This window comes from Triticum aestivum, chromosome 4A (genome assembly GCF_018294505.1).
Source record: "Triticum aestivum cultivar Chinese Spring chromosome 4A, IWGSC CS RefSeq v2.1, whole genome shotgun sequence".
In the NCBI taxonomy this organism is placed as follows: Eukaryota; Viridiplantae; Streptophyta; class Magnoliopsida; order Poales; family Poaceae; genus Triticum; species Triticum aestivum.
In genome coordinates this window covers 654,060,297-654,067,559 of record NC_057803.1, presented here as the reverse complement: position 1 = coordinate 654,067,559, position 7,263 = coordinate 654,060,297, and the positions used below count along the sequence as shown (strand labels likewise).

The window sequence follows — 7,263 nt, the reverse complement described above, 5'->3', positions numbered from 1 at the left end:
TCTGGTGCTCGTGCTATGTTCGTCTCCTCGTGCAACCCCTCCCCCATGTTTATTTTGGTTCGTCCTTGATCCCACCCATGCTGATTTTGTACCTCACGATGTACCACCTCTTCTTATGTTTCTGGATTCTTTTTGTAGCCTCTGTCCTACCCCGCTCTGCATCAACTAACTCGGCGCTGCATGATCCTGGGGCAGCGAGGTTGATCGGATGGTGTTCGTCATGTTAGGAAGATGAGTGTGTAACTCGTGGAGTGTGAGCTGTTGCGTGTTAGGAAGTGGGCGTGACCTTGATGTGTTGGGGCTCGCCTCCCACACTTCTCTTCCTCGTGTACAACAACCATGGCGGCCCCTACGTATGCTTGATCTAAAAATCCCTTGAATTCGTTGCCCAAGTTGAATCCTATGACCTGACTGTCTGTCATGGTGCAGGTGTCGAATTGTCGATGGAGGCTTCAGGTCGTCCTTCTCAAGGAGCTGAGGCTGGCCATTAAGGATCTGGGGTGAAGGTCATGTCATCTCTTCTCGTGGCTCTAATGCCCACTGCTTCCACTGCTGATATTTTGAGCTCTTTGATCTGAGCAAAAACCATGGGAAGGTGAAGTTTACTTCCTTGGTTTGACTGAATTATCCATTCATCTTATGACACATTGAACTTTAGGAATTAAACTTTGGAAGTTCGGTAATGATATGTTTATACCTTTTAATTTGTTTAAAGTTCATGTTTGTAATGACTAATGAGGTGGCACTCTTGAAAAGTGAGAAATTATGCAGTATATCCACTTTCTTCTATCTATTTTAAGTATTATTGTGGGTCTGCAGTATGAATCACTACACGCTGGAGAAGTTCCTGGAGGCGATCAGGAGCAGAGGCATCAAGATATGCCATGGGTGCAATGCCTCGCAGGCTTTTGCACCTGCCTAGGTAAGTTCGTACTGTACCTGGACTGCAATTTGGTTTTATCTCTCCTCTCCTCCATTATTTTCATGTTCTCTAGAGGCTCCTATATTTGAAAAATTATTAGTAACCTAAAGTGCGCATCTACATGTACTGGGGTTAGGTAAACAACATCAGGTAAACAGCGTTCTAGATGAGTTGTTTGAATCAGAAAGGTCGAAGTCCATCCGATAAGAAGTAGACATGAGATGGGTGAGTGCCTGAGTAGTCAGAGGCTCAATACGGCTTTAAGATACTGTGGCCATATAATAAGTACTTCTAAATAAATTCAATTTGATTAAATGTATTTCACTTCCAGGCCCTTGTGTTCAACTTTGTATTTATTGTTTACTTGCACAACATTAATCAGAACGTAGGTTCTTGATTTGCTATATGGCATGTGTCTCGGAAACAGACAGGAAATTGCCGAATAGTTATTGCATGGAATTATATTGTGGTTCTAATCTTGAATCGAGACAAATATTTTCCGAAGTTGGGAGATTGAGGTGGCTGCTGCAACGCAAGTTTCATATCATCGCGTAACACTGTCTCCTGAAACACCGCATTCTTCCCGTGTGTGGTTGCGTCGGGGCTGTCGCAATCCTCCCGTGCATCGCATGTGTAGGGGACATGTTTTGTTATACTCTGCGTCGAGGTTCTCCTCGTTGTTCTGAGGGTCGAGGCCACATTATTCAAACTCTTTGTTTTGTTTTGTTTTTTCTTGGTTTTCATCTGTGATTCAACCTACTTGTTTCAGTTATGCATATGTTGGCAAGACAAGTTTTGCCTGCTCTGCTTCATATCAGTCTCTTCTCATCGCGGCCAGAGCTTGGAAGCAATTCAACTAGGCACCATGACGCTGGATGGAAGTACAACTTCCTGTCGGAAGGTATGTGACTTTGGTTATTCGAATGTACTTTGTCCTATTAATCTGTTGGGCAGTTTATGATTGCTTGATTATGTGATGTACGTTCTTATATATGGTCTCTAGAAACACTCGCACGCAGACTCTCTGCCCTCATTCGCCCGCCGCCGCCCTTCGTCCCTTCGCCGCCGCCGCTCCATGCCTTCGCCGCCGCCCTCGCACATCAAAGCCGCCGCCCTCCATCGCACGATCCACTTCAGGAGACGCCGCGACCCCGTTGAGGACCAGCCGTCGATCACGTCCAGGATCCGACGCCGATCCCCTTCAGGAGCCGCACGCCATCGCAGATCCATCCCCTGAAAAATCGGGACTCTTGAGATGGGCGATCGAGAGGGGATCAAAAGGAGTAACTTTCACCTGTGGCCGCAAAAGACCTTTACACCGCCGCCGAGAGCCGTCGTTGTGCATTGGCTGTGTGCAACCGAGGAGCCGGCCATGGCCGAGGGCCAAGGCGAGCGCGGCCGTGGGGACTGCCGAGCGAGCGAACGCGCGCGTGCCTGAGGGCGGCCGCTGCGTGCGCTGCAATGGCGAGAGCGAAAGGTACTATTCATGATATTTGCGTGCTTGTGTCTAATTAGATCAATTCTTTGGCCACCGAAAAGATGCTATCCAGGGTGTTTGATTTGTCTCCCGTCAGACTTTTTTTTGTTGATCTTGTGCTTGACACCAATTATTTATTCTTCTCAAAAAAAGGAGGAAGAGGAGACCCCTGGTGGCGCGGACATCCAACGACCCGGACATCGTTCTCCCATGACGTCCTCCTCCAAGCCCGAATCCAGTGCCTCCTCAAGGTACGTTAGCCTGCAGCAGCAACGTGAGCCTCTCACTGTATTTTTTCCCTTTAGATCTTGCAGAACCAAACGTGACTCTGCACAAAATTTGCACGTCCATTCGCTGACATTGAAATACGACGCTTCTGATCTATTTCGTGATCCACATGAATATGCATAGCTTTGTTACAATTATCTCAGTCATATATGTCACTCTGGCCCATACTAGCCTCAAATATCATTCAGATTAACTTGCTTCAGAAATGGAGATAATTATAGATTTATTCCTGATTCAATCATATTAACTTGCTTCAGAAATGGAGAAGCGCCATGGTTGGCTGTTGCTTGAGGAAATGAGGAGATGCATATGTCGGCAATGTTGCTGGAGCAAGGAACCCTTCCATATTCTATAAGGTCTTTCAATTTATGTGTCGAGTGTTTTCTTCTTCTATGAAGTTGGTTGTTCACGGGTGAGACAAACCGAGGAAAAAATAGGCGTATAGTGACTATTTTTAGTTTGTTAGATCAGTTGTAGAAATCAAGTGCCTTTTATGTTCACGTCATCATTTGGTTTTACATAGTCCAGGATTATATTTATCATAATTCAACCTCTGTTACATGGCAGACCGATGCCAAGGAAGGCGAGGGTCCTGCGACTGGCTGCTGCTAGGGATAGCAGGCAGTAGAGAAGTTTCTTTCTGATTTGAAGTGTGCAGATTGGGACAACTCGCTTTCTGTGAGCAACCATCTGAATGCTAAAATGTCATAAATGGTTGTGAACAGACCAGATATGATTCGCACATCAGGTAAATAGCATGTACCTCTTTTGATTTCACATGTGCAGAGAGCACTTGCCATATGATGTTTGTCCCATCGGCAACAGTATGGATACTATGGAATTCAGAAATAATGTGCTTGAGAATTTTTCAGACTAATGGTAGTGCAATTAGTGATTGCAGAGTTCTAAAATATGTTGACCAAATTGTTTCTTCCAAACTTGGTTTAGCCCAAGTCTCTCAAGAAAATGGGTTGTGTATTTTAAGTAATTCTTATTTTGTAAACATATAGTGGAAGATCCAATCTTATCTCTCTTTGAGTCCTCCTAAAGGAATTCTTTGGATAATTTCTTCTTACACTAGATTTTGACATGTTGACACTCAAGTGAAATAGTTGTGACCTCAGGTTGCAGACTTGCAGTATCTACCAAAGAATATATGTGAAATCCAAGGAATCATTTCTGACTTCTGAGCGATTTGTGGTAGGGCTCAAGATATGTGGTTTTGGATTAGGGTAGGACTCAAGATATGTGACTTCCAAGGGAACTGCAAACTCAAGATATGTGGTCTTAGACTAGCAAGATTTGCATCCAGTGACACCCCTACAACAGTTTTCTGGATGGTATGTTTAGATTTTAATAGATTTGATCCACAATAATTTAATTTTATTAATTATTTTTAATGAAATAGATAGCATAACAGACGCACTTCTTGCAACTTCAATCTCATTGTCTTCTCGAACATGACTTGCAGGACCATGTCGCCACCTGATGGTATAGAGCTCATGAACTCTGTAATGTTCTATCCTTACCAAGGTAGTTAATAAATTGCTTGTCTCGTGGTTGTGTTTTTTCCGGCATTCTTTGCATTTGCACTACTTCCTCATTTTCATAGGTTTGTACAACTAAGAAAGATGTTAGATTTTAGCCATATGTTCCATTTTCTTTGCCGTGACTCTGAAATAATGAGCTTTCAACATCCTAGGGTATATTGACATATCCTCTCTAGCCTCCTTCTCACAGTTATTTTGTCTATGCAGGAGTATTCACAACTTATGCCCTTGTCTCACAAATTTTCTGATATGCAGTGTTGTTAACAATTTCCGGAGGCTAACTTAGAGGAAGATAGAGGAAAGAGCAGGGCAGTTGAGGGGAAGTACATTTCTCACTGGAGGTAACTTACATTATTATATTTCTCCGAAATGTAATTGATTATATATATAGGCTCTCAATTATTTTGTGCTGCCAATGACATACATAGTTTGTGTTAAAATGATTAGGAGTACCAAAAGGCATTAGTCAGTTAATGTGAAGTATTTCTGTATTTAGAAATCTTGAAATTGGCTCTTTTCATTATCATTTTCATGATCCTAATGTCTATGCGAAGTATTTCTGTATTTAAAAAACTTGAAATTGGCTCTTTTGGTGAAACGGCAAGAAGCACTTTAGCCTCGTTGCATTAAAGACGAGAAGAACATAATGTACACGTGTGGGTGGACGCAAACATCCCCCCGTAGGGGGCAAACTGGGCGCAAGCATGAAAGAAGAGGCACATCGGCCAACAAACACCCCTTTCTCTGAATGTACAACCCATAAACTCGGGCCTGAATTCGTAGGCGTGCATCATCGTAGATCTTCTAAAACACTTGGTGCACACTGCATTACAAAGACCTTCTTGCCACAATTGGCTTGTGCTTGTAGATGGATGCCAATTATGGAGCGTGGAGATGAATCAAATGGAGAAATAATTTCTACTCCCTCCGTCCCTAATATAAGATGTTACTACAACCAATATATGAGTATATTGGTTGTAGTAACATCTTATATTATAGGATGGAGGGAGTATGTGCATATCCAGTAAAAAATTGATATGATTTGTACAAACAATCTGATGTGATTTTGTAGACACTTTTTTCAGATTACTAGACATATAGGAAGAATTATGAAACTAAAATGGGATGTTACTGTTGGCATTTGATGACAAAGTGAGGCCAATATAGAAAAAAACTAAGCTTTTGGGTGCGTACCTTGTGATTTTGTTATGTATTTTTCTGGCTTTAGTTTGCAAATGCAGCATGAAATACTTATGTGATTGCTCTTTCCTTTTGCAGGGACTAACAACGGAATATTAGTACTATATGTTGATATTGACAAGACGCACTATCTTCTCCAGTGGTGGGCAACGTGTATTATGTCGAAGTGTGTGGGATTATTGATTTTATGTCTTTATTTTTACTAATATATATTTATACAAGGACGACAATAAAAAAATGTGTATTTCTCATTCAACCAGTGTCCTCGCATGTAAAGACAAGTAATGCTTCGAGCACATGAGAAAGAAAACAGTACTTAATAATTTTACTATGGGTGGTCGTTTGATTTGCAGGATTTGTACTCTTAGGATTTTTGTGTTGAAAATTTTCAGCTTTTTGTGTTGAAAATTTTCAGCTCTCGCCGCAATGCACAACCGTAGTTAATTTTCTTCTGATGATAGGTACCACTCCATGTTTTATTTTTAGATTCAGCACCATGCATGCTTCTCACATCAACTCAGACAAAAAACAGGTGTGGTTCCTCGCACTAAGATGACCCAGCAGTGCTCTAGAGGGGTTCCTCACAGACGATGCCTCCTCGAGTTCCACTTCTTTGCTGCTCCCAACTCTGGTATAGTATGAAAATCCTATGAATAAATCTGAATTTTACGATTTGATGCTTTTGCAGACCAGTCCTGGAGGATGTTGCTTGATGCATCCGTTTAGTCGAATGATTTCTCAATACTTCTCTGAATAGGTGACAATTATATATACTGATGGATCTAATTGATACTTTTTGAGTGCATAGTGTTTAAGCACATAACCATTCATAATGTTCAAATGATTAAGTAAGGCAAGAGCTTCTGACTAACCAAGTAGATTTATTCTACAAAGAAAATGTTGATTCTATTTCTCTCACCATATTAACTTTTAGCATAAATGTTGATCCTGCAAAAAAAATGTACCACGAATCAGGAATGTGCACGCAAGGGAGGGAAGAGGAGAGAAACATTGACATTTTTCATGCTTTGGACCAACATTTATATCCATAGCTTTTTCTTTCCGTGGCAATGCATGAGTGGCAATGCATGAGTGTGGTGCCGTCATGGTAGATCCCGGATGAAAGGTGGGTCCAATATAGAACTAGGAGGTACTAGCACTGAGATGGGAAGGTGGTTGCCGCCCTTGTCCCTTATTGTGGATCAAATACGGCGGTGTCGATCACTGGCTCACTTGGAACATGAGTTAGTGGATTTTGTGATAAGAGTGAGGATTGAGAGTGAGTGGGATGGGGGTTCGGGTTGGTATGTTCGGTTACAGCTGACTGAGCGGAATAATTTTTCTACTTCACAAAATGTGGTAAATTGCGCACTAAAGATAGCTTTGCAGCAAATTGTATGAGCGAGCGGTTCATATATTTTTTCATCAAGTCATACAATTTTTTAGTTACGATAGAAGGGTAAATGCATTTGTTAGTTTCTTCAAGAGTTAATAACGGAAATGGTGGTGTGTCTATTGCATGTCCAACAAAAGACATCATATTTTTGTTTCGTGGTAATGCATGACATTCAATTGTATGTTACAATGTGACAATGGCCCAGGATAAATTGGATCTGCCTTCTTGGCTCGGGGGGCGTCAAGGGCGGCGCACGCCTCCTCCCCCTTGATGGCAATGGCGGATTAGCACGAACACGGGGGGGGGGGGGGGGGGGGGGATCAGGGCGGAGAGCGGGGCGGTTGGTGGTGGATTTCTCCTTGGCTGTCTGTGGGGAAGTGCGGTGTGAAGGAGAGAGAGCGACATGGCCAAGGTGAGGTGGGTGTCATCT

The 7,263-nt window shown here is 42.5% G+C and overlaps 2 long non-coding RNA genes across 2 annotated transcripts; both read left to right on the top strand.

Moving 5' to 3' along the window:
- Window positions 1–200: 200 nt before the first annotated feature.
- LOC123082912 (uncharacterized) lies at window positions 201–3,183 on the top strand. Its single transcript, XR_006439155.1, has 6 exons — window positions 201–353; window positions 430–922; window positions 1,692–1,823; window positions 1,926–2,399; window positions 2,553–2,650; window positions 2,945–3,183. It is a non-coding gene; the product is annotated as an uncharacterized lncRNA (long non-coding RNA).
- Window positions 3,184–3,246: 63 nt separating this feature from the next.
- LOC123082911 (uncharacterized) lies at window positions 3,247–5,423 on the top strand. Its single transcript, XR_006439154.1, has 5 exons — window positions 3,247–3,435; window positions 3,892–4,027; window positions 4,159–4,220; window positions 4,493–4,578; window positions 5,323–5,423. It is a non-coding gene; the product is annotated as an uncharacterized lncRNA (long non-coding RNA).
- Window positions 5,424–7,263: the final 1,840 nt, after the last annotated feature.